Genomic DNA, 27,939 nt, shown 5'->3' with positions numbered 1-27,939 from the left:
AGGGAGCTGATTGAGGCGCACCCCATGTCTACACTGGATGCTGTGCGTCGTGACATCTCCGACAGAGAACTGCTGCCGTGTTTTATTTATGACATACTGACACAAATTTCAAATGATTTTCAACAGTCGCTTTATCGCGTCCAGTGTAGGCAGACTTTAGCTGTTGCTGTCGGGCTGACACGGTGTAGACGCGGTGTTACTTACCTGTCGAGAAGAAACAAAGCAACCTTGGCGTCCGATCGTAGGCCTTCCGCTCCTGGAGTTCTCTCCAGCGCTGGAAAGCTGATCCGATATTTACACGGGTCCTACGTCTTGCCTTATCGTTCTGCAGACATTTTACACTTTTGTTTTTTATCCACCATCTCTATCTTTGTCATTCGGCTCGGCTATTCACTGAACGCTCTCTCCTTCATATAATGAGTAGACATGCCCCTTACTGCTGATTGGCTGCAAGTTTATTTTGGTACTCGGCCCCGACATAACCCACCTTTAATGATGTCCTTACTACCTTTCTGGGCCTTGAACAGCAGTTGCATTGCTGTCTATGCAGGGTCAGAAAGCTCTTGGATTTTATCAAAAAATATCACAATTTGTGTTCCGGAGATGAAGAAAGGTCTTATGGGTTTGGAACGACATGAGGTTGAGTAATTAATGACAGAATTTTCATTTTTGGGTGAACTATCCCTTTAAGTGGTTTTACCCCATTTTTCCAAACCGGCCAAAATTAGGCTGGTCAAAATTATCTGGCTTTAAAGAATGTTCTAGGTTTAACACAAGTTGAAGGGATAGTAGGATTCTGTCATCAGAGTTTAGATTGTACTGAACCTAGGATATTTCTTTAAGTTGCCACATTCATACCTGTATTGATCTACTATAAGCGTTTACTTCTACACATACTGAAGTTTTATGTGCTTAGTTTTATGTTTTGTGGCATGCTACTGTTGATATTTGTTAGCCGCTTCAATGATCTAATCAGGCTTTGATGTGCTGGACCACATTATTGACCTCAGAAAAACACCCAGCGAAGTCATACCGCCAGTCCATTGCCAAATTACAGGTTTTAACCACCGCCTGTAAATGACCAAATGAATATGATGAAACGACACAATCAACCACACATCTGAGCCCGTTGACAGTCTTTCAGTCAAATGTACAATATACATTGTAATTTAAGCTATTGGCCCGTAGGAGGGGAGCTAATTGTTCACTTTTTTGGTCAATAATCAGAAAAGGTCAGTGGTGGAGCTGTCACTGCCTTTTCACAATGCCAGCCAGGCAACAGATGTTAATTCGAACCATTACTGTCCTATCGCTCGACGAGATGAGTTCATGACAAACAGCAGAGCGCTCTCCCATGCCGAGAGAGAGACAATCCAACAGACTATAATTACCTTCAGTGCCATGAGACTGATGGAGACAAGCCCTGCAGAAAAGGACCCATCACCTACCTTAGATATAATATTTTACTACCTAGTAATTTATCCATCATTCCTGAAAGCACTTGGGTCCTATTGTTGTCAGAGCAGGGGAATGAAGGCACTGGCGAGGACTTCAATCTCTGAAATTACACCGTTTTGGAGACAAAGGCGGGATGGAGGGAGAAACAGGGAAGCCATGCTTTTGGGTGGCACTTTTATCATTGAATGGCAGATAGTTGAACAATCAGCAAGTCTGGGGGCAAAGTAATGTTGAGGCAGACAGTGCCTTTTGTTTTTAGGCTGAATCGAAATGGGTTTGGGGCTGCAAATGAAAAGAGACATTCATAGCATATCAAAATATAATTTTACTGTAACCGATTCTGTTACGGGGGGGTGGACATGAGTTCTTATGGAACTGATCATGTTTAATGCTGCAAGTACATGTGCGATAGCTGTATTTCCAGTCTGTCAGGCTAGACATTAACATGCGACACAAAGCTTATCAACTGCAGTTTCATTCCTAGGCAACTTTTGTGACACCAAGAAGCTTTCCATTCGTTTTACATTGTTTTCTGTTTCAGTCATAGTTTTTGTCCTTTAATGGAAATATATTTAAAACTTCATCAGTATTTCATGTCACATTCATTTTAATCAGCGGTTCTCAAACTTTTTGACTTTTTACCCAGTGGTTTTTGAAAGATGAATTTTGTTTGATTATTAGCATTTTAGTTTAGAGCTCCCTAGTTGAGAACCATTGACTTAAATTTATTCAAATGTATCAACATTTACCGAAAGCATGTGAAAACTCTCAAGATAACTTTATAACGAGTATGCTATTATAATATATGTAGTATACTGTGAAATAATTTGAATTAATTCGTTATTTAGTGTGTTACTATGGAAAGAGTGTATTCACATGACTTAAATATTCTGACTTGCAAGTAACTTAGTTCATGTTGACCTTTGTGTTTGCACCATTTTCTGCAGACATGAGCTGTAATATGACATTTATTTTCTGTATATTTTTGAGTACTCTCATATGTATTGGCCGTGTTTGGGTGAGTTAATTAACCCATAAACAAAGGGCTTCAGTTTATGGGTGTTCATTCACTGTTCAGCTTCAACTCCAACTCAGATATCTTTCAGTATTATTTTCTTGTCATATTTTCATATCAAAATTGTTCCTCCTTACAATCCACTCCTTCACCTTTTCCTGAACCTTTCAATCCAGATCTAGCCTTTGGAGCGAAACTACCAGAGTCGGTATAGCGAAAAGCCACCAGCCAAGTCAGTGAATCCCACTAAAGAGGAAGTGCATCTTCTGCTTGTCATTACAGCTCGGTGATGTTGCTGGTTTTAATGACCTCCCTGAGCATTCACCACAGCCAGGGGGTCATACAAACCCACGACTCTCCAGGAAAAGCCCTCCATTAATGGGAAGAGGAACAGAGGCACCCGGGCCGCTTCAGTTCAGCGGACAGATGGGAGACCATTGTAAATATTTTGATTGATGGAGGGTGGGGTCAAGGCGTAAACCTTTGTTTTCCATATAAATGGGGAGGGCGGGAATCCAATGCAGGATGTTGGCTTGTTTTTGATAGGCCTCCCATTCCTTTGCATGGCAAAATGCAGAGACACTGAAGGTTAGGGAAGGTTTCCATGGATCTAAAGGCGCTTAAGGAATGTTGTGGACATATTTTGTGTATCTGACCTTGTTTTATTGGAAAGTTCCTGCTGGTCTGAGAGGAATATCGTGTAGCGGAGATGTCTTTGAGAAATATATGGTCATATATGAGTTTGCAAAGTGACCGTGTGGGTAATAATTTATTTTTTTTTCCTTGACAGATTGATCTGACCCAAGGGATTGCCTTTTTTGTCAAATTAGACCTGACCAATGTGATTTTTTTTTTTTCCCCTTGAGAGAGTGACTTTTTTTTTCTTTCCCAAGAGGTGTCAACAAGCAGAGGGTCCAAAGCAACAGGTGAAGTCAGCCCCTCACATACACTCTCAAACCTTCCTCTCCTTCCCAAACAGACAAACACTCCTAACCGGCAATCTGCAACAGTGACCAGCCCAGGGATCCAAATCAGCCTTTACCCACACATTACCTTAATGATGTCACACAGAAATGCCCCATGGTCCTACCCTCTGATTGGCCCCCAGCTTCTCACAGGTCTGATCGGGAAGTGTTGGTGTTAAGAAGAGTGGCTTTGCTAATTTAAGGTGTTATCTGCGAGACAATGGCCTGTTTTGTTATTGCATTAGAAAGGTGATTTGTCCCGGGGGCTCTGACACCATCTTCTCACACACATGTACCTTGTTAAGGGGCCGAGAGACCAGAACAACATGTTACAAAGTATAGACTGAATCACATTTCATCTTTGAGAAATTATTTTCAAAAACCCTTTAAAAGTGATAAAATCACAGTAATGGCTTTGAATGGTTTATGACTTCTTTTTTATTATTATAAAATGTGATCGTTGTGGTCCTGGGTGTTGATTGGTCAGTACAGTGTTCTGACTGAAAATAATAATAATAATAATAATAATAATAGCTACTATTATTATTATTTAATTTATTGATTTTTGTTTTTAAAATGTGTGTACTTTTGTATGTTATTTTTTAGTCCTATGAAGGTTTATTTTATTTATTTATTTTCAAAAGTACTTGTCCTATGTAAGGTTGTGGAATTAAAGAATTAAATAATTTATTATCATTACTATCATCATCATTGTTATTATTATGATTATTAAATATTATTATTATTAATGTATGCATTTATCAAAACACTTGTCTTATGTAGGTTGCACAATAAATAATTAAATATCTAATAATTAATAATGAATTAATTAAAATTATTTAACATCCATCTGTCCGAATAAGTAAATATATATATTTTTTAATTATTTATTTTCCAAAATGCTGCCCTGTGTAGTGAAGCAGAATGGATGAATTTATTTATTTAGTTAGTTAGTTAGGTTTAGTTATTTTCCAAAGTGGTTGCTCTATGTAGGGATGTGGAATGAATTTATTAATTTATTTAAATGTTGTAACAATTCTCTAAAACCAGCAATACACTCAAGGCTCTGCTATATTGTGAATATAGTCATGACTTGCAGGATTTGCAAGCATGGAAGCCAGCTGTCAAAATTGAACTTACTAAGTGTTCTCAGTCCTCTGTGCTATTCTTCCAAACATAAATTTCATAATTTACAGTAAATCTGTTTGTAATGATCAGTGTGGCTGATACAGGATGATTGATATGAAATGATGTCTGATGGCGCTGGAGTTGTTTGCACATTCAATTCACATAAATTGACTGCAGAGGAAACAGCCGCTTGGAGTCAAACAGACACGCATATGCATGAACAGCCCCTCATAAACATGATTGAAAGCTCCGTACACATCCATCCACGTGCTTGCCTGAATTGCACATAATGACTCCAGGACACACACGCATACACACAACCACACAGTCAATTGAGTGTGAGAAAGACGATGAAACAATCTTTTCCGCTCTGGGCCTGTAATTGGGGCCTCACTTTTGAGCAGAGTCCATGTGAATATGTAGCATATTTGTCACATGACTTTAATAGAGAGAATCAAGTTATTTAGTTTGGGTAATGAGGTGGTGGCTTGTTGTGAGTTGGCAGTGACCTCTGTCAAATACAGGGCCATGAACACGTGAACCGAGGCACTGATGAACACTTTGCCCAGAAAGAATGGTAATATCTCACTTGATAAACTATGGATCTATTTCATTCGGCTGCCTAGATCGCTATATCATGAATCAGTATGAACATGAATTAGTGGACTAACAAGGGCCTTGATCCTGTAAACACTGACACAATGTAATTTTTCCCCCCGATTTTGGGCAGTTTTACATCACTGGGTGGATTTCCCATCCTCCATAACAAAAAGAAAAAACTTGAAATTTGTTAGTTAAGCATATAATACTATGATTGTTTGCATTTATTTAGTCTTTAAATTACTTAAAAAAAAAAAAAAAAATTTCAGTTGATTTATCCAGACTCAGACTTTCATCTTAAAGTATAAAAATCCATCATAAAAATATGAATTATAGTATTTTGAAAGCATAAACTGTTTATTGGCATGATTTCCACAACAATGAACAACTGTGTCTCTAATAAATTGCTAATTGTTTTTTCTTTCCCTTTCTCTAAAGAAGACTTGAGGAGCTTGAGATGAGACATGAAATGTAAATAAAACACAAATTAGATCAAGGTAAATATCACCGGTGAACAGAATATTTTTGTGTATCATTTCCAATCAATCTGGCATTTTCTTAAGTTATGCAAAAAGTGTTAGAATGTGCCTATTTAGAATACTTAATGCTAGCTACAAAATTAACCATTGCAAGACAAAGAAAAAAAAATTATTTCCACTACGTCATTTCCACCACTGAATATTCTCGAAAAAAAAAAAAAGAAAATAATTTGAGATGTGGTGGAAGTGACACTGGTAATTAATTTATTGATTTTAATGTTTAGCTTTCAGTGCTGTTTAACCCATTATTGTTGTAGCCATAAAAATATAAAGGTTTATATTAACACTTGCACTGGTCCATTTTAGATGTGACATGACATTGTTTCTGGTGAGTAAATCTAGTGAGTGTTCTTGGACTTTCTAGAAAGTGAACATCACAGTGCACTGGAACTATATTGACATGGTTCATTCCCTAGCTAGTGTACTGACTACTCAACTAGGGATCTAATTGAGCCCCACCCCATTACACCGGTTTTGTTTACCTCATCACTGTACTGAGGAATCTGGCACGGCTTCACCGCACTTCTATTTTTGGCTGTCACTTTTCGTTTGTTTGGTCTACTGTGGCATTTAACATTCTTTTTAAAAAAGACGACGATGACTATTGTGGATTGAGCTAATAAAACCGTTTATCCATGTGCTAAGAAGTGTGTGTGTGTGTGTGTGTGTGTAAAGAGCACTTGAGATTTGTCCCAAACCACTGCACCCTTTGTGACCGTTGGAGTGGGTGTGATCCTTAGCCAACAAAGCTTGTTTGACTTGTAGAGTTTATTTTTCTGTTAACCGTTCTATTCTGTTAACTCAGTTGTCATTACAAGCCGTTGCGTCGTAATTACAGTCAATTATTCGAATTTGCTTTTTTCAGTCGTCTAATTCCTGTCTAAAAACATCACATCAGACTGTAAGAATAAAAAAATGGCTGAATGATTTTATGCCTAATTTTGTCTACCTATGGAACAAAGCGATTATTTTCTCTCCCCCGGAAAACAAAATTAGAAGGTACAGTTCCTATTCAATGGGCCGTTTGTCTACCGGCGGCAATATATAAACTGTCACAGCATGAAATCGGTTTTCTGCCTTGGTTCATTTCAAATCAGAGGTTTCGAGCGCATTAGTATCGCAATTAGAGGGCTTCAGTTATACGATGCTAGCCGTGGAAACACAGAGCCCAGTGCTGACAGTCCCTTTTCTTCCGGGACTGTCGGCCTTTAAGAAGGTGATTGGGGCCCGTACCCTAATCGCCACAGATAATAAATTGATCAACTCTTAAACTTCTGAGAGGGTTGAATGGGGCTCACCCCGTCCATTGAGCGTGGACGGATTACTCACGCTTAGTTGGCTCTAGGTAGGCTTTGGCAAGCCTCCCCACCAGGCCTGGGAATGGGGCTGCATTGAGGCCCATTCACAAGCGCCTGACACAGAGCGTGCTTTTATACCGCACTGCTTTATTATGAGAAGATCCCCAGCCGCCCACCCCGGGCTCGTCCTGGCCGTACTCTTTCTTGCACGTTAAGAAAAGGTTATCCCCTACCTTAATCCATATTGCAATGTGGATTAGAGCGCGAGTGTGTGTGTGTGTGTTTGGAGGGGGGGGGGGGGGGGCGTGCGGAGTGTTTCAACTTCACACAGGATTCCCCCTCCCCACGAGACTCACTCACTCACTCTCTCTCTCACCCTGTTTCTCTCTCTCTCTCTCTCTCTCTCTCTCTCTCTCTCTCTCTCTCTCTCTCTTTTACAAAGTGCCTATAGGCTCTGGTAAAGGATTTGCATCTTGAATGGGCAACCTGCAGTTCTCCTCAATGAAGACATCAGATCAAAGTTCAACCAGTCAAAGCCCTGCTAAAACGTTAAGGAGGCCGGCACGTACACAAAGGCACGGGATGAACGGCAACTACTGCCTCAGGGGAGGGGTAAAAAAACAGACTGGAATCCCTGATCCAGATTAAGAGTGGATTATGACGTTCACAATGGAGCCGGTTTCATTTGAATTCACTAAAGAATTTTGTTCAATATTTCAGTTTTTAATGGTTATTGTAAACTTTCCATAGGATTAAAAATGGGGGAAAAAGCAACTTCATTATCCTCTTCTAGGACTTTGGTTCCATCCATAGTTTTACACCTGTTTCTTCTAGCAACTTTTTAAATTTATTTTATTTTATTATTGTATTTACGCATGTCTAACTTTTATCCTTTTTAAATGTATTATAACATTTAATTTAAAGGTAATTTATTCCTGTGATGGAAAAGCTGAATTTTCAGCAGTCCTTACTCCAGTCTTCAGTGTCACATGATCCGTCAACTGTTTAAAACAGTTGTGCAGCTTAATATTTTTGTGTAAACTGAACACTCTTTATCTTTCTATTCAGCAAAATTCTTTTGTAACATAAATATATTTACTCTCACCGCTTGATAAATTCAAATTTTCCTTGCTGAATCAAAAGTATTAATTTCTTTAATAACGTTTATGTATACAAATCAAATGTAGTATCTGGCAGTACTTGCTGTACTGTCTTTAATTTATTCTCTAAAAAAGTCATCTTCACCTTAAGGTTTTGCAAAATCTGATTCATTTGTCTTTCTAATTCTTTTTAGTAATAATGATATTTAATAATATTTTTACTTAATTTGTATTGATTACTTCCAAAAATGTTCATTTTCCAAAAAACGTCTTTAGCTCCACTAAAACTAAAATAGCAGTGCTAAAGACAATAACACACTTAATTACTGCACTTTCGTGGTGTCAGGTCATGCTTAATTGCTCTCATCTCCTGGCATATTTGTGACAGTCAGATCCTTAAGTTTAGGATTTGGGTTTTAACATTACGACACAATGACAGCTCACTGACTAGAAATGAATCCTTTTGCTGTTGTCTCCTAAATGAGCCAAATGCCCCATGTTGGTTCCCTGACTATTAAATTGGGTTACTTTATGATATGGTATAATTGGTATCAATTGCTCTCCAGGTGACGTGGACCCTGTTGTTTAAATGGTGCTGCTTTTCCCATGAAGGCAGCGCCTTGCTGGGTGCAAACTGTACCGAGACACTTCTCTAGCTATAATATTAATCGGCTAACCCACTCGTTCATGTAGATATTCTCGTTGCCGTCGTCATTATCTATATGAAATACACCCAGCAGGATGGCCATGATACAATATATTACACACAAAGGCAACTGTGTGAAATGTGTACTTTCCCCTCCTTAAAATCATGGTGTGGTGGAAAGGACCTGAGCACTTTTCTCCTCATTTAATTTGGTCCTGGTGAGCGGTGTTTAGCGCAGCGGGCTCAGAGGGTGCCATTGTTTATTTGTCAAAAGTTAAAAATACCTCTCTTCGGCAGCCCTTTGAAAGCAGGTTTAAGAGGTGCCCCGATGCTAAATTGTAAAGTTGTGTCCCAAATGGAGCACATGGTAAAGAGTGCCATAATTGATGGGTCCGTTGTAGGAATAAGGAAAGTGCTTAAATTGATGTTTGGTATTATATCCCTTTTATGTGTAAGATGCCTGGTTAAGATCATAAAAGCGAAGGAAATGTTAACACTTGGAAGAAGTACCCAGTAAAATAGCATGAATTGTAATGTTAGATCATTTGTTTCCACAGGCTGTATGATACAAGAAACCCTAAGCCACACTTAAAAAGGTGTGAATGTCATTGCATTAGAAAACAAAATATCAAACCAAATGGCATTTATTAGAACTATAGCAAAAGCACACAAGTGTTGTCAAATGCTGGTGAAATATATCCATAGTTAATGTGATTTCTGCTAAGAAATCAGTCTAAGCTGGTTTTCTGCTCTTAACCGGTCTCCCAACCTAGACAGGTTGGAAAAACCTCCTTAAACCAGTCTATGCTGGTCTTAACTGGTTTAATTAAGATGGTCTCCCAAGTAGGTTTGTTGGTAGAACCTAAAAATGTTTTGAGCACTTTTCAGTGATTAGGTGGCTAATAGACAAACCAACTTGGCTGGGTTGGGAAACTATCCTAAACCAGTTAAGACCAGCAAACTAGCTTAGACTGGTTTATTCAGATATTTTTTTTTCTCCAGCAGAAATTAACTATGTCTCAGTGAGCTTTTAGGGAACAGACTTCAACTAAACTTGTGGCCACTACCTTTCAAATGTTTGAAAGAAATCTCTTGTGCTCAGCAAGGCCATGTTTATTTGATCAAAACTACAGTAATATTGCAAAAATATTATTACAATTTAAAATAACATTTTTCTATTTGAATATATTTTTAACGGTAATTTATTTCTGTGATAGAAAGCTGAATTTTTAGCATCACCACTCCAGTCTTCAGTGTCACATGATCCTTCAGAAATCATTTTAATATGCTGATTTGATGCTCAAGGAACATTTGTTATTATCATCAGTATGGAAAATAGTTGTGCTGCTTAATATTTTTGTAGAAACCGTGATATGCTTTTTCAAAAAATTTTGATGAATAGAAGATTCAATTGAGCAGCATTTATTTGAAAAAGAAATCCTTTATAACTTAAATGTCTTTACTGTAACTTTTGATTCCTTTGATGCTTCCTTGTGGACACAAAATTAGATTAGAAAACAAACATCTATTATAGCTTTGATATAGCTGTGAGGAAACCAAATATGCCATTCTGAAGAACCTATAAAATAACAAGAGCTTTTTAAAAAAACAATCTCCAAAGAACCATATAGCCCATTATTTTTACTTTTATTTTTGTAATATATTGAGCCAAATCCCTTGGTAAAGCAAGTTAACGCAACATGGTAAAGCACAACAATTTTTCCTGTCCTAGTTGTGTTTTTGTTTATTGTCTCATTTCAAAACATTTACTTCAAAACTTGTTGATGATTGTTTGGCGAATCTCTGGAACTGTCAGGCCTCACCTTCATTATTCGGAAGTGGAGATGAATGTAAGAAATTATTATACCGGCAGCCCTAGTCATTATCTTATCAAACAATGGCAGGCCTGTTCAAATTAAACATTCTTCTGTTGACAGGTGTGTACGGATGTGCTTGTCTTGCCGCGTAACTCGTGCGCGTTCGCGTCTGAGGTTGTGAGTGTGACAGACAGGGGTTTACTGTGATAGAGAGACCCCCACACATTCCCAAGAGACGCTCTCCCTCCCTGACAGACAGTATAGCACAGATAGCTCATCTTCCAGGTGAAGGGGTGTCTGTGTGTGCGTGTGTAAGCGTAAAGTACACGGCGTAGGAGTAGTGTGACAGACAGAGGTGCAGTGTGCATGTGGGTGTATCTTGATAGACAGAGGTTCAGCGCAGCAGAGGCAGGTGAAGGTGCTGCCCTGATTCAGCTGTGGACTGTTTATTAGAGAAGGGTGGAGGGATAGACTGATGGAGGGGGGGCAGATCAGGTGTCTCTCACCCAGCCCCTCATTAATGGCTCGTTCATTATTTCTGATTTAGCACCAGAGTGCTGCGGTGGTGCCAACTCTTAACTTCGTTCATTAAATCATTAATTTTTTTCCAGACGGCCAGTGTAATGAAGCCATCACAGTCTCAGCAGAATTCACCCCTTGTTAAGCATCTCTTGCAGGTTGTGAATGGCAGTCACTGATTAACAGCTTCCCCAGTGTCTTAATGACGGCACTTATCAATGGTTGGCCATAGAACTGTTTGGGTAGACTTGTGTTGCATGCATTATAATTGTTTGGGCTATGTATTCCTTACACTAACAGAATGTACTATTGTATTTTATATTTTTATTTGATTTTACATTTACATTCATGCATTTGGCAGATGTTTTTATCCAAAGCAACGTGCATAATATTCAAGGTTCCCGTTTTATCAGTTTTTGCTATCCCTTGGAATCGAACCCATGAACTTGGCATTGCAAGCTATTTTATTATATATATATATATATATATATATATATATATATATATATATATATATATATATATATATATATATATATATATATATATATATATATATATATATAATTTTTTTCCCTTTCTGGATATGGTATTTTGGAAATATTTTGGATTTCTGGACATGTACTATGGTACCTTTTTACACTGGCATTCTTTGAAGTACTGTGGAAATATGAATATGGTGATCATTTCAGTATCATAGTATGTATCAAAGTAACATGGTATTGCAATCTGATCCCAGGTTATTCATAGGGGATTTTGTCTATTAAAGGGGGGGCTATTGTTTTAGAGGGGAAAAAAGATTATTTACTTGTTACTCTTTAAATTTGTGGTATTATATGAATAGCAAGGCAAACTGATATGATAACCATGAATATATTGACTGAACTCTTCATCGTCTTCATAATCCACCATTATATCCACCCCCACTAGCTTTTTCATTTGCAACACCCAGTTGTTGTCACCAGTCCCTGGGATGCCGGTTCAGAAGTTGAGAACAGGCCCAGGTACCTGAAGAAGCCTCGATAGAGCTCTCTGAGCCCTCTCCTCCCCTGTTATCTTGTTACTAATGTTTTCCTCCCTTTACCTCAGGGATTCAGTGGCCTCCAGGGTCTGCCATCATCAGCAGCCAGCAAGCTGTTTCCAGGCAGCTCGGAGGCAAACAAGTATTGTTGAGTGTCATATATGACAACGTGCAAGTCTTCTTCTTTTTTTTTTCACTGTGATCTGGCAAGACGCCACATGTTATAGGGCATCATGCCTTTCCCACCATAAGTTTACTTCCTTTCAAATGTTGTTTCCCCTTTTAAGCCTGCAATATAAAGGAGATAATGCTGGATAGAGATTTATGCAGAAGATTTAAAGTTAGCTTTAAAGTTTAGATTGATTTTATGCGAAATATTATCTTTTAATAAGATATCTTTATGTATTTGCCACCTATTATATATGTATCCGGTTCTATTTTTTACGTTTATTTTATTGTTTTATTTATGGTTACCTAATGCACAATATTACCTTTTAATAATGTATTTTTTAGTTTATTAATACAGATTTATTAATTTTGGCTTTTTTTTTGCGTGTATGTTCATAACCACTTTTTTATTTTAAACAGTTCTTATATATATATATATATATATATATATATATATATATATATATATATATATATATATATATATATATTTGCCGCCTATTACATGTGTATCCGGTTCTATTTTTTTTACATTTTATTTTTCTATTTATGGTTACCTAAAAACCTTCTTTTGTAGTATGGACTTAGTTGTCGATATGAAGTCCAATACTGCAGTTGTGTGATCCAGAACAACTAAAATGATTTTTTTCCTTGTTGTCTCCTGGAGCACACTCTTTACAGCATAGTTAAACTGCTTTCATATTCACTTCAAAATATGTGGAGACAAATGATAAATCACAATGGAGCGCAGCACTTTGAATGCTGTAAAGTTCAAAAATAAAGCTCAGTTGATGATTCTGGCAAAAGGCAGTCTTGTGATCTTGCGGCGTGACGTTTTTTTGGCTTCTCTCCCCCTCAGTGTGCATGAAGTCTCCTCCACGACCCTAAGCTTGACGTGCCAAAAAAGTTGTGACTTGCTTTTGAAAGCTATCCAGCCTTTTCTAAAGGAAGTCTAGACAGTTGATTGGTTGTTTTGCATTAGTTTAGTGCTTCTTTTTGTAGATTATTTTTAAACGGCAGATGATAGTTTTTGCCAAATGTCTTAGTGAGCTCTTGAATATGTTTATTTATATAGTTTGCCATAATTCAATGGGAAGCAGTTTTTTTTTAAAGTAAATATACACCATGTATTAATAGAAATAGACTCTTAGTGTCTAAATCAACTAAAGAAGGTTTTGTAAAACTACTTTGAAGGCGTAAATTCTGGTGGAAAATCATATTATTTTATATTTTTAAAGCTCTCCTCTGGCTATATATATATATATATATATATATATATATATATATATATATATATATAAATAATTATCATTACTTTAAGATTAGCCAGAAAAGAGCTTTCATAACTAAGCTTTGAGTTTTAAAAAAGACTTAGTTGGTAGGTTTTCTTTCTCTCCTGTGTGTGTGTGTGTTCTGAACGGAACCCCCTCCCATTTCACTCTCACACACAATAAAAAGGCACTTTGAATGAAACTTACTTAGCTTCTCTCTTGTGGGCTAATGAGGTTCTGTTCAATATGCTATTTTCCATATTCCATTTGATGTGTTTAAATATTAATCTTGTGAAATATTAATGTGATGGGAGCCTTCTGCAGTGGCTGTTAGGGGAGGATAACTCCTGATAAGTGTTAATGTATCAGAAACAGTGTAAATTTAGTGTGAGAGCTGCTCAGAGATCAGTAAGCTTTTGTCTTTTGTGGTCGCTAATGCTGTGACTTTTAATGAACGCTGTGATATTAGGGTTGCATAACTACATGCTGTGTTTGCATTTGATTTTATGCATGCAATTAAATTCTATGTGTATTTGAGTGCATGGATGTCAGTATTGGGAAGTATCTGACTGTAAGACCCAGTTTACACCTTGTATTAACATCTGTTTTTGATCCATTTTAAACAAGATGGTGCTAAATCAGGGCTATTATAGTTAACTAAAGCTGTAACTAAAATTAAAGCTATTAAAAAACATATTTGATACTTGAAATAAAACAAAATAAAAATTAATCTAGCTACCAAGGCAACGTTTACCATTTTATTTAGTTTAACTTGGTGTACTAAAATAAATAAAATGACAAATACACACAACAAAATTAGTAAAACTTTAAAATTTAAATAAAAAAAAATTTAATCAGTTTTTTTTTTTTTTAATATAATTAAATATTAAGTATCTCAAGTAATAGTAAAAAAAAGCATGATTGATTGATTGGTTTATTTTAATTTTTTATATTTAGTTTTTTATAATCACAGTAACCCAAGATGTATTTTAATACCAAGTGTAAAGAGGCCCTAAAAAACATTTTTAATGAATCTGATATTTGTTTGAATTCGTACAGGAACAGATTCAAAATGTAAATCGCAGATTTAAGTCTCTCCATTGCATTTTTTTGTAGTAAAATATTGAATAAATATATGTTTAAAAGGAAATATTTAATATTAATAAATGTAATGATTTTAATTATTTCTACTGTTCATTACACTAGTAGCTTCAGTGTTGTTTACTTAAATCTACTGTTTCTAAATAGTAGCTTGGCTATAGTTTCCCTACTTGAAATTGTGTACTTGGCAACCTCCAACTCTAGTGTAGTTTTCTCAACAATGGTGCATGAGTGTCTATGTATGTATCCTAATGCTCTGGCCCTGTGCACATTCTGGTGTTGGTCTGCCTTACTGTACATTGGGGTCACAGCGTGCTGGAGACGGTGTCAGCTGGGTGGGCATATGGAAGTCTTGGCTGCTGGTGCAAGCAGACTGGGCAACCCTGGGTCCAAACTTGGGCACATTTGTTCTATAGGCAGAAGGCAGGGGCAACCCCTATACCGGCCACACTCTGAGGACCCGGGACAGCAGCCCCCACCAGATGCCTGTTTTTGCACACAGTGCACTGCGTCATTTTGAGATTAATTTAGCTGTAATTTGATTTCAAATGGTTCATTTTTCGAAACGTCCATGTTGTTCTGAAGTGGTTTTGAAAGCATTTTAAGCAGACACTCATTTTGTTATTGCGTTTTCTCAAACTTTGAATAATGTATAATTAAAAGCCTGTTACATACTGGATGAAATGGTTATATAAACATAAAAAGTGTTTTTTGGAGGGATATTCTCTGGTGGTCATTTTGCAAACTTGCAATCTAGTATTTCTGGAGCTCTTTTTATGTCATTTCATATGTCAGGCTGATTAACTGTAAGAGGTACTAGCAAATTAGGAGATCTTGACTTGACCCAACTGAGATGACGTATAATGAAAATGGACAAAAAAAAAAGAGGAGAAGAATAAACATGGCTCTCGGAGCATGAATGTTTTATCAGCTCTATGCTGCTGAAAGCCTCAAGTTGAGTTTCTACCACACAATTGACCTGAAAGTTTAATAATAACTCACTCATGAGGTGCTGCATGTGTGTCAGACTGTGTTTCTGCTTCTATATGTACATCTTTGCTTGTATTTTCAATTGTTTTTCTATGTGTGTGTGTTTACAGAAAATTTGACACCCCCCACCCCATTCTGGATGAAAAGGGTCCTGCGAGAGAGGAGAGTACAGCCAACCACATGGCAGGGCAGGCGCGGTGTCCTGGGCTGGGGCCGTATGGAAGGTCAGGGGGGTTGGCGAGTAGCGGCAGCCAGGATTCTGAAGGAAACAGTGGGAGAATGGGGCGGCTTGAGCCCGCTGGTCACCAGCCAACACGTCCAACCTCGAGAGTTCGCTTTCCTCGACTCTCAGTCTCAAAGCACTCCATGCAAAACGGTATGCAGAATGACCCAATGTAGTTATCTGGTAGTGATGTTGACGTTGCTGACATACCCCTTTCTGAGCTTAGTTATGAAAAATATAATTGGCATAAACAGGGCTTATTTGTGACTGCACAATACAATCTTAAAATTGAAGTGTTCCAGAGGAGGTTTTCGCAATGATGTCATAAATGGACCATTCTGGGTTCCCCAAAGAACAATCCACTAACCACTTCTTAAAAGAACCAGCGTTTTCTTAGTCTGAAGAATATTTTAATAAACTAAAGAACCTTTTTCTACTATAAAGAACTTTTTCTGAAATGGAAATGTTCTATGGATTCAAAAGCTCTTTATTGAACCATCAATAAAGAACCTGTATTTTTAAGAGCGCTTGCCACTTATTATATGTTTGTGTTCCAAATAATTAATGTACACAAAAATATTTGTTTTAGATACCACGAGAAGAATGATACCACAGATTGATATGATGTGAGATATTAAACTGGCAATGCTATGTTGGAAATCGTTTGGTGTGTGGGTGGGTGTGTGAGTGTGTGTGGGTGGATGGATGGATGGATAGGCAGACAGATAGATAGATAGATAGATAGATAGATAGATAGATAGATAGATAGATAGATACATTGATAGATCGATACGTTTTTACTGCTGGTCAATATTTTGGAATATTTAAGATTAAATGTTTTTGAAAGAAAAAGTTTTTGTTTGCACAAATTGTTAGCATTTTTTTTTCAGCATTGATAAAAATAATAACCTTTATTAATAATTCAGCACCAAGTAGGCATATTATAATGATTTCTGAAGGACATGTAACATTTTATTACTGTAATAAGTTATTTTAAATTGTAATAAAACATTGTATGTTGTATTACAACAATGTATTATTGCATTTTTTTTTTTCAATTTCGTTAATGTAATATTTTGTATTTTTGATCAAATAAATGCAGTCTTTGTGAGCATGAGATCAAATTAAAATGGTAATTATTACAAACTTTTGCAGTGTGATTTAGAAAATATACATGAGAAATGATACGTTTTATCTATTAATTTCTTTTTTGAGCCTGCCGATCTAATTTCATGAGAAGCTGTCCATGTCTTTATCACAGACTCTTTTCAGTCTATATACAAAACAGTCTCCACAGCAGTGATACCAAACCTTTGCTCGCTCTCCCTTGTGTTTTAAAGTAGGACAATGAAAATTGCATAAGGCCAGGGCAGCAAACATGGAAAAGGGGGCCATGTGAAATATTGAAAAGGTTGAATAATTCAGGGCATCCGGTCATGTGTTAAAAACAGGATTTTGGGGAGAGGGGGTGGAGTAGAAGGTGAGGCATAAGGGGAGTGATCCCCCAGCCGCTCTCCACACCCACCTGCAGGGTGACAGTCCTCTCTCCTGGCCTGAACCCCATCTGGAGCGGGACGGGATTAGACCAGGCCTGACAATAGTGCAGGAATAACTATGGAAAAAGTTCAATACAAACTGCTTCTGTTCTAGCTTTTTCCAATTGTGGGCATTTCTTTTTAAGTATAATTTTTCCTCATTTGTACTTTTACTTAAAATAAAATCTTAAAAAATATAGATACATTTTAAATAACGTGCATTAAATTAATAAAATTCAATTTATTATGTTGTTTCCATCTCTTTACACAGCTAAAGTTTATTTTATTTCCCATGATTCTATGAATATCTTAATATTTATGTATTAAACACACATGCAACTGTTATGTTTATTTATCATTTTGACATGTACTTATATTTTATATGATTTAAAATTAGCCTTACCTCAGAGGACATCTATGGACCAACTGCTAGTATTTTTTTCTTTTACCAATCACCCTTCACATAAAAGTGTGTTGGACATTTTAATTTAAATAAATAAATAAATACAAGCATTTTTCCTTATTTGTACTTCAAAATATCGCGTGAATAAAAAAATAATAGAATAAAATTAAATAAAATTAAAATGAAATGAAATACAAAATAAGATAATTAAATTAAGTTATGCTATGCTTATGCTGTGTCCATCTCTTTACGCAGCATTTTATGGCTACAAAAGTAAGTCAAGGTTTTATAGTTCCAATGATCCTGTGCATGGTTAATCCAATCGCATGTATAAGACATAAGTACATGAATTGTTTATTTTTAACATTATGACATATACTTTTATATTTTATAGGATATGAAAAGTAGCATTACTGCAGTGGACCTCTGTGGACCAACTATTGATTTTCTTTCCTTTACGAATCAGCCCTCGCATAAACCCTGAGGTATTCTGCCAAACACACACACACACATACGCAATCGCACACACACCACGTCATCCTTTCTGAAGTGAACGGAGGGGTGGATGGGCTTCTCTCGTTCTCTCACACAAAAAAAGTGCATTAGGGGCTGGGAGGGGTACATGGCAACTGCTCGCGTGTTGTCAGGATAGATTAGTGTGACACGACTCAATCAGACGTTCAGCTCGGCAGACAGGCTCGGGGGAATTTTGCAGAATGCCATACGAGATCACACACACACACACCTACCCACCCATTGGCCATCTCCACTACTAGTTCTTAGAATCAGACAATCAATATTTATTTCTGTTTGTAATCCTATTACATTTGTACATATTGTGCGTTTATAAGTATTGTTGTATTCGCATGTGTGTGCATAAAGCATGACTAATTGCACTGGATTTCATAAATGTCATCTATACAGAATGAATATTTTTAGTTTGTTGGTTCTGGTACAAGTTTTATTGGGTTATTTGGTACAAGCGGTGTTTGTGTGTGTGTTCGAGCAAGAGAGAGTATGTTTGTTCTCTGTAAATATCAGCAGGCCAACTCAGGTCTCCTCCCACTGTTTTGTTTACCAAAATGAATGACCCCATTACATCACTGGCAGGGGAAACTCAACATGGGTTTCTTGTGCAATGTAAATACATTCATATATTAGGCAAATTATTTAAATAGGCATCACAACTGTTTTCAACAGCAAATCAGCTTGTTAAAATGATTTCTGAAGGAACATTTGACTGGAATAAATTATATTTTCAAATTTTTTAATGGTATAATATTATTTTACAATATTACTGTCTTGGTGAACATAAGAGACTTCTTTCTAAAACAAAAAATTATTTACCGACCCTACCGTTTTGTTGTTTTTAAACAAACAATTAATCTGTGATGATTATTCCGAATTACAAAACGTTTTTATATTCTTTCCTCACAAATGACTGAAATGACTTTCCTTTTCAGATTACATCACCAAGCCCTCTTATATTTCAGCTCCGCCCCTTCAATCTGCTGTCATATAAAGATCCCTCTTCACAACTGAGTCTTCTCCTGATGGAAAAAACAAATCCAGCTCACTTCTTCTTGTTGAATATCTTCTTTCTCGTTAATATGAAAGTAAAATCAGTTTCATATTGGCTTTAAATATCAGAGAGAGTGAAAAGGGTGATTTTTGGAACTAATTTGACCAGTTTGGTCCTCCAGGAAAGCAAAATGCAAGCTGTTGTGTTTTTACATGAGGTAGAATATGTAGCTCAGCTCTCTGTCTGTCTCAGCTTTCTGTAGCTGCAGCAATGTGTGGCTGAATCCTGCATGCCAGCCGCCCTGTCATATGCAATTAGACCAAGAGCACTTCCTCTCTTTCTCTGCTTTTACGCACAAGTCTCTCATTTCAAAAATAAATTACTGAATTTCTTTTTTTATTTCTTGTGACAACGTATATACAGTCATGGACTTACAATGGAAGCCATAGATTTTCATTGTAAAATGTAAGTGCCTTTCTGCAAAAATAGAGTTGTTATTATTATTAATGGGGCAGGTTTGGGATTTGAACAAACCCTCAAAGTGATAATTCACCCAAAAATGTAAGTTAATTAATTACTCACCCTTATGTTGTTCCAAACCTGCAAGACCTTTGTTCATCTTCAGATTACAAATTAAGATATTTTTGATCAAATCCGAAAACTTTCTGACCATGAATAGACAGCAACGCAACTGATACACTCAAGGCCCAGAAAGGTAGTGAGGACATCGTTAAAATAGTCCATGTGACATCAATGGTTCAACCTTAATTTTATGAATCTACGAGAATACTTTTCTCAAACTATTGTGCAGTTTTGCATGATCAAGCATCACATTTTCTACAGAAATTGTCCATATTTTCTTGTATTCAACCATGAATATTGCTTTAAATTTTTATGTAAATTTGAACTCTCTCTCTCTCTCTCTCTCTCTCTCGCACTTGTCCCTGTTTTGGTAGCTGCCCACTGGTGCATTTAATAAAATAAAAAGGACTCAAGCGTGCTGTAGGCATGGTGCAAGGTGATAGTCGGATCTGCTTACTGTAAATACTGCATAAAAACCCCTCACCTCCATCACATGCAGAGGTGACTGTGACAACGAACCCTAGACGTCTTAAAGGACCACAGAACCTTAGAACGGTTAGTTGTTAGCTCTCCAATAAGAATGGCTGTTTATCTTGTTCTGCTTCATTACATGAGAATAATCACAACATTTTGCTTCATTGCCTCAAGTGTTGAAACTGCACCGCAGACAAAAGGAACGTGTGTGTTTGTTTGTGCGAACGTGGGGAGGTGTTGCTAGTCCAAGGGGGTGCTTTCGGAGTGGGAACGTTTTGCTGAGTCCCTCATCAGCAAGTCAAGTTTATCCATCTGGGTTGGCAGGTTTACTCTCTTGTCCCTAATTTTCTTTTGTCCTCTGGCAGGGCCTCTCTGTGCGGCTCATATACACACACATTCTCACACACACACCTCTGCCTGGTGACCTGGAGTGTGTGTGAGCCTTTCACCGGTGCTTTTAAGCCAAGCTGTGAGCTGCCGGCTGACTGAGGCCGAAACTCTGTGCAGCCAAGCATGGGCTTAAAAACAAACACATGTTGAATTTATTCATTTCTCACTCAAGTAGATCATATTGTTGTACCCTGTACAGATAACAAGATTGTTATATAAATCCTTTATATATATATATATATATATATATATATATATTAGTAAAAACAGTAATATTGTAAACATTAATATCATCAGGGAGCTAGTAATATTTTAATAATAATAATAATTATTAGTATTATTGTTATTATTATTACTGCTATTACTATTGTTTATATATGTGTGTGTGTGTGTATGTATGTGTATATATATATATATATATATATATATACATACACACACACACACACACACACACACACACACACACACACAGTGGGTACGGAAAGTATTCAGACCCCCTTAAATTTTTCACTCTTCGTTATATTATAATATTCATAATATTGTTATATTAGTTGTTGTGAAGCCACTACTTCGTTATTTTAGCTGTGTGCTTAGGGTCATTGTCTTTCTGTACCCACTTTATGTATATATGTGTATATAAATATATAAATAATAGCAATAATAATAATAATAGCAATAACAACAATAATATATATACACACACATATATAAGCACAGAGCAACATATTTGTGTGTGTGTTTAATGCACACAAACACATTTATCATGCACACATACACACATTATTTATGTGATAATACACACTTTTGTGCATTGTAGTAATGTAAAACAATCAATTTATCTATATGAACAGTATTATTCATTTAAAGCATGTCTATTTGTACTGCTTATTACCATCCATTAGATGTTCAGTGATCACATTTTGTGGCTTATTAACTAATCTGGCAACATTTTCCATGTCTGTAGTCAAGAGGAACTTAACAGTTTACCTACTGAAGCTCCTTAATCAAATTACTGATTGAATGATGCTGTTTAAAACCTGATTACATGCGTGGTCTGAGCTGAATTAAGACACTCAAACAGTTCCAAGGTCCATCAAACATTTGCGACGGCAATGTTTGCGATATTAGGTTAAATTGGTCGTAAATGTCTAGTTAGCGTTTCAAGAGAGAACTCTCTCAGCTTTTTGCTCGGTCTTCTCGTGCCGTACGGAGCAATGGGTTTAGATAACTCGGCTCAATTGTATTCAGTCTCAATCAGTAATCTCTCTTTTATTGAAGTATTAAGGGCCTATAATGGCTTCTAAGCTCTTGTGGGTGGCCGGTGGTAGCATCTAAAGAGCTTCGGTGCTGCTTCTTTAGGTCTGGCAGATCTTCTCGCAAAGCCACCACCGCTGAATGTGTCTGAATGCCATACCTCTCTCTGATTAAGTCCCCTGGCCTCGACCAGCCGAGCGTGAAAGATCAAATGTGCGAAAACAGAGGAGGGTCCATAGTGACGTGATAGTTATCTGTCCCAGTCAATGCAAGGGAGCGAGATAATGGGTGCACATGAAACAAGTGGGCAGCACTGACAACCCCGGACCTATCTGATCCTCCCCAGACCGTAAAGGGAGCTTAAGCCAGGCCCTGTTTCACATAAGAATACTCGGTAGATAATTAGCATACTCCTCCTCCCCTCCTTTCACAGGCCGGCTGCTCTATTGGGTTGGCACCGCTTTGGTGTTTGGGACTTCACCCTCAAATGACCGATCTGCCCCTGTCTTGACCTGATGGCCTCTTTAGCTGACCACTTGATTAAGAGACTTGGGCACCCTGTCACATTGCCACAGTTCACCTTCTGCTTTGCTCTGCTGAGGGGTCTCTACTAAGGCTATCAGACAATAACATATTTGAATCAAATTAATCGCAATCAGTTGTGCACAGTATTTGCTAAAAATAGATACAACGTGTCTTGAGATGTCAATATTTGGTTTATTGTCAAATTCCCCTGTCTGTCTATCTGTCTATCTGTCTATCTGTCTGTCTGTCTGTCTGCCGTTCTGTCTGTCTATCGTTCTATCTGTCTGTCTATCGTTCTATCTGTCTGTCTATCGTTCTATCTGTCTGTCTATCGTTCTATCTATCTATCGTACTATCTATCATTCTATCGTTTGATCTATCTATCTATCTATCTATCTGTCTGTCTGTCTGTCTATCTATCTATCGTTCTATCGTTCTATCGTTCTATCTATCGTTCTATCGTTCTATCGTTCTATCGTTCTATCTATCGTTCTATCGCTCTGTCTGTCTGTCGTTCTGTCTGTCTATCGCAATAAGTTGTGCACAGTAATTCTACCCATCTATCTATCGATCGATCTATTGTTCTGTCTGTCTGTCTGTTCGTCTATCGTTCTATCTATCATTCTGTCTGTCTGTCTGTCTGTCTGTCTGTCTGTCTGTCTGTCTGTCTATCTATCGTTCTATCTATCTATCGTTCTATCTATCTATCGTTCTATCGTTCTATCGTTCTATCGTTCTATCGTTCTATCTATCGTTCTATCGTTCTATCGTACTATCATTCTATCGTTTGTTCACTCTATCTATCCATCTATCCATCTGTCTATCTGTCTGTCTGTCGTTCTATCGTTCTGTCTATCGTTCTGTCTATCGTTCTGTCTGTCTGTCTATCGTTCTGTCTATCGTTCTGTCATGCTGTCTGTATCGTTCTGTCTATCGTTCTATCGTACTATCTCTCATTCTATCGTTTGTTCAATCTATCTATCCATCTATCGTTCTGTCGTTCTATCTATCGTTCTGTCGTTCTCTATCTATCTATCTATCTATCTATCTATCTATCTATCTATCTATCTATCTATCTATCTATCTATCTATCTATCTATCTATCTATCTATCTATCTATCTATCTATCTATCTATCTATCTATCTATCTATCTATCTATCTATCTATCTATCTATCTATCTATCTATCTATCTATCTATCTATCTATCTATCGTTCTGTCGTTCTATATCTATCGTTCTATCTATCTATCGTTCTGTCATGCTGTCTGTCTCTCTATCGTACTATCTATCATTCTATCATTTGTTCTGTCTGTCTGTCTGTCTGTCTGTCTGTGTAAGTTGTGAACAGTATTTGCCAAAAATAGACAAAACGTGTCTTGAGATGCCACTATTTGGTTTATTGTCAAATTCCCATATCTGTCTGTCTGTCTGTCAATTCTATCTGTCGTTCTATCCATCTATTGTTCTGTCTATTAATCTATTGTTCTGTCGTTCTTTCTATCTATCTATCTATCTATCTATCTATCTATCTATCTATCTATCTATCTATCTATCTATCTATCTATCTATCTATCTATCTATCTATCTGTCTGTCTGTCTGTCTGTCTGTCTGTCTGTCTGTCTGTCTGTCTGTCTGTCTGTCTGTCTGTCTGTCTGTCTGTCTGTCTGTCTGTCTGTCTGTCTGTCTGTCTGTCGTCGTTCTAGCTATCGTTCTTTCTATCGTTCTATTGTTCCATCCATCATTCTATATATCTATTATGTCTATCTTTCTATCTGTCATTCTATCATTCTAACATTCTATCCATTGTTGTATCATTCTATCTATTGTTCTGACTATCTTTCTATCTATCTACCTATCATTCTTTCTTTCTATATCATTCTATCAATCAATCATTGTTTATATACACATTTTTTGGTTGTTTTTGCTATTTTTATTTTTTTTTTGCATTTTGCACCATGAGTGTTGCAGTTTTTTACTTTCAAGAGAAAGTAAACTCAAAACCTCTCTAACATCTATAAAATAGTAGTGTAAATTTATTTTTATACCCATTTTCTCACAAGATAAATGATTACGGTGTCATTTGGAATTGCTTTTATTCCCTTCTGTAACTTTGCTTGCATATTTAAGGCCGGTCTGTCACGTTAGTTCCCCAGAGGTGCATTAAAAACCTCCACACCCAATAGCTGGCCCTCTCTACTAAAAGCATCTTAATGAGTCAGAGATTAAAAAAAAAGTCTCCATCTGACTAAATGATTGTCCTGAATCTCCAGCAAAAGGGGTATAATCCTCAATTGGGCCAATTAGCACAAGCCTGGGTTCACTATTCGCATACAAGCCAACTGATTAGAGCTGACACCAGTCTAGTTCTCACTGCTGCAATGCCAGGTATGATGGGTCTACTTCAAAGAGCCTCCAGGCATCAGCAGGGCAAAGGATTGGAGGCCTGCTAATCTCCCTGCCACTAAAGCCACGGCGCTCCCCAGTACTCGCACAAAACCAGCTTACAGTTGCACAATCAGGAGGTATTAAGGCCTGAGTCTGAGTCATGCCAATTGCCTTTGATTTTCTGATCATCTGACCGAGAGGATGGTCGCACGTCCTGTCATATGTTTTTAAGGCATGCCTATGTCGCTAAGTAATGTAATAAAAATGCCTTTCTGGGAATATAATCTTTACATTTAGATCTATACAATGTATTGGCATCACCGGGCTTATATTACACACTGTAAAAAAAATAAAATAAATGTGACCCTGGACCACGAAACCAGTCTTATGTCGCTGAGGTATATTTTTAGCAATAGCCAAATATACATTGCATGGGTTAAAAATTTCCATTTTTCTTTTATGCCAAAAATCATTAGGGTATTAAGTAAAGGTCATGTTCCATGAAGATATTTAGTGAATTTCCTACCGTAAATATATAATAACTTAATTTTTGATCAATAATATGCATAGCTAAGAACTTAATTTAGACAACTTTAAAGGCAATTTTCTCAGTATTTAGATTTTTTATTTTTTTGCACCCTCAGATTCCAAATTTTCAAATAGTTGTTTCTCGGCCAAATATTGTCCTATACTAACAAACCATACATCAATGGAAAGGTTATTTATTCAGCTTTCATATATATGATGTTTAAATCTCAATTTCGAAAATTTACACTTATGACTGGTTTTGTGGTCCAGGGTTACAAATGAATAATAGAGTCAGTAAAGTCTTTATTAAGTCAATACAGAAGTGAATACATTTGTAAATAAAGCCAGTTATTTGATTATTGAAAAAAAAGAAAGAAAAAAAAACACTTTAAGTTTTTCTACTTCAAAATTTCACATCTAATTCAATGTTGCTGTTTCTTAGTAATAATTTGTGAAACTTACCAGAAATGTAAACATAATTTCATAACACTTAAATGTAACTGTAAACTCATCTATCTATATACAATTTTAATTTACATAAATTTACATTTTCTTAAATATATTTGGTCAAAACAGTAAAGTATTTCAATATTGGCCAAAACAATACATTTTTGACTTTTCAGCAGCCATGATTAAAGTATCAGGACATCCCTAATGTTTATTCATACGAGAACTATCAAAATACATGTAATCAGTCCTTTTTTGTTAGTTCTGTCTTTAACGGTGACTCCTCAAACCTGTAAAGGTAGCTGTTAGTGTGCATTAGTGAGTCTGCAGCTTGACACATGATTGGCAGGTCTGTCTTTGGAGAGGGTTCAGGTAAAGGCTGATTGCTGCTAAAGGGAGTTATGCAACTTCTAATTTATGAATTCTGAATGAATGAAGAGGAAACTTATGTCACAAAGCTTCATATCCAGAGCACATTTAAAGGCGCTGTCAAACAAGTTAGTAAATGACTTTCAAGAAGGCTAAACTAGACCTGGACCAGGTGTAGAAACACAATTGGCTTTGATTTACAGGTAGGTTATTTTGTTATGGGCAAAAATTCCTCTTAATCAATTTATTGTTTGGTGTGAGGATTGACTAAATGTAGATTGATCTTTTATCCAGTAAAAAGAAGTATATGTGTTGCATTCCTCATTAAAACACTAATTTGTCTTCTAGCTAGTAAATGCTAACAAACTGCAAGAACTAATAAATTAGTTTTCCAATTGGGAAATTTGAAAGTGATGTTTTATGCTTAAAATTAGCACTTTTTATAATAGCACTAGGTAGTCATTAACTTTAGGACAGGTGAGCTATGTTGGATTAGTTTCTTCACACTGGAAGGTGGGTTAAGGCTTGGCTAAGAATGTGAAACAGGCATGTAATTAAACTTCTTAAGTGGTCGGCGATTGACGCTAATGAGAACTTCATCACTGACAGGGTGAGAATTTGGACAAAATTGATTGGTTTCAAGTTAGCTCAGCTTGATTTGCTTTGGAATGTAGCGCATGCAGCCATTGTATTTGCCAGTGGTGTCATTGTTGTGATGCTTCTGTTAAGTCATTTTGAGAATCTTAATAATTATTTTTGGTTTTCGTTGTTGTTTTTTGCTACTTTGTCTTAATTGCAACTTTATATCTTGCAATCGTGACCTTTTTTTTCATAATCGTGACACTATCTCACAATTGTGACTGTCCAACCCAATGGCAATTTGTGCATATTTTACGAGGTGGCTCGCTTGTATGAATTTGTAAGATTTCTGCTAAATCATACGTATTTTACAAATTCCCCAAAACGTATGAATTTTTACGAATTACCTACCCTTAAACCTGCCCATCTCTAGGGTCTAGACAAATCATTCAAAATCGTACGAGTGAGGTTGTACACACACACACACAAAACCCCCAAAACAACTATATACTATAACTTAACTATATATAAATATGTACGTACGTACGTACTACTCATATATGCTTTATTCTTGGTTGTAACCAGAGGGGAAAATAGCTGACTTGGTCAATCTGGTAACAATTTAATGTTTTACTAACAAGCAATTGGGAAAAAGATATAATACAATAATAAATGCATATTTTATTTTTCTTTTACTTTGTTTTATTTCTTGTAATAATACTTTCAAATCTACAATTTTGCAATGTGAGTCAAAAAGTTATTCATTCAAAAAGAGAAGATTTTTTCACTGGACAAAAGTGTGACTGATTATTTTTGTGTGATGTGAGCATGATTTATGAGTCAGAGCTTAATGATAAATTAATAATAGACTTGTTCAATATTATATGTACCAAATATGGTATCTATATTATGACAGGTTTTACTTTCACGGAGCTTCTGAGACGCATCTGGGGGGAGGGAATGTCCAGCGCTCTCTCCACCCTCAATACCACGACTGAGGTGCCCTTGAGCAAGGCACCGAACCCCCAACTGCTCCCCGGGCGCTGCAGCATGGCTGCCCACTGCTCCGGGTGTGTGTTCAC

General features: G+C 36.7%; 1 protein-coding gene across 2 annotated transcripts in view; it reads left to right on the top strand.

The window, feature by feature from the left end:
- dnajc24 (DnaJ (Hsp40) homolog, subfamily C, member 24) overlaps nt 1-27,939 on the top strand; it is a 71,773-nt gene that overhangs the window by 20,403 nt on the left and 23,431 nt on the right. Inside the window, exons 7-10 of one of the 2 annotated variants that reach the window (XR_013784100.1) lie at nt 3,264-3,399; nt 5,605-5,663; nt 15,747-16,012; nt 18,192-18,282. The gene's annotated coding sequence lies outside the window, so the exon portion shown is untranslated. The remainder of the gene's footprint in view (nt 1-3,263; nt 3,400-5,604; nt 5,664-15,746; nt 16,013-18,191; nt 18,283-27,939) is intronic. The other variant, XR_013784099.1, reaches the window with a different exon arrangement.

This window comes from Barbus barbus, assembly GCF_936440315.1.
Source record: "Barbus barbus genome assembly, chromosome: 50".
NCBI classification, from domain to species: domain Eukaryota; kingdom Metazoa; phylum Chordata; class Actinopteri; order Cypriniformes; family Cyprinidae; genus Barbus; species Barbus barbus.
This window is presented reverse-complemented; position numbering and strand designations above follow the sequence as displayed.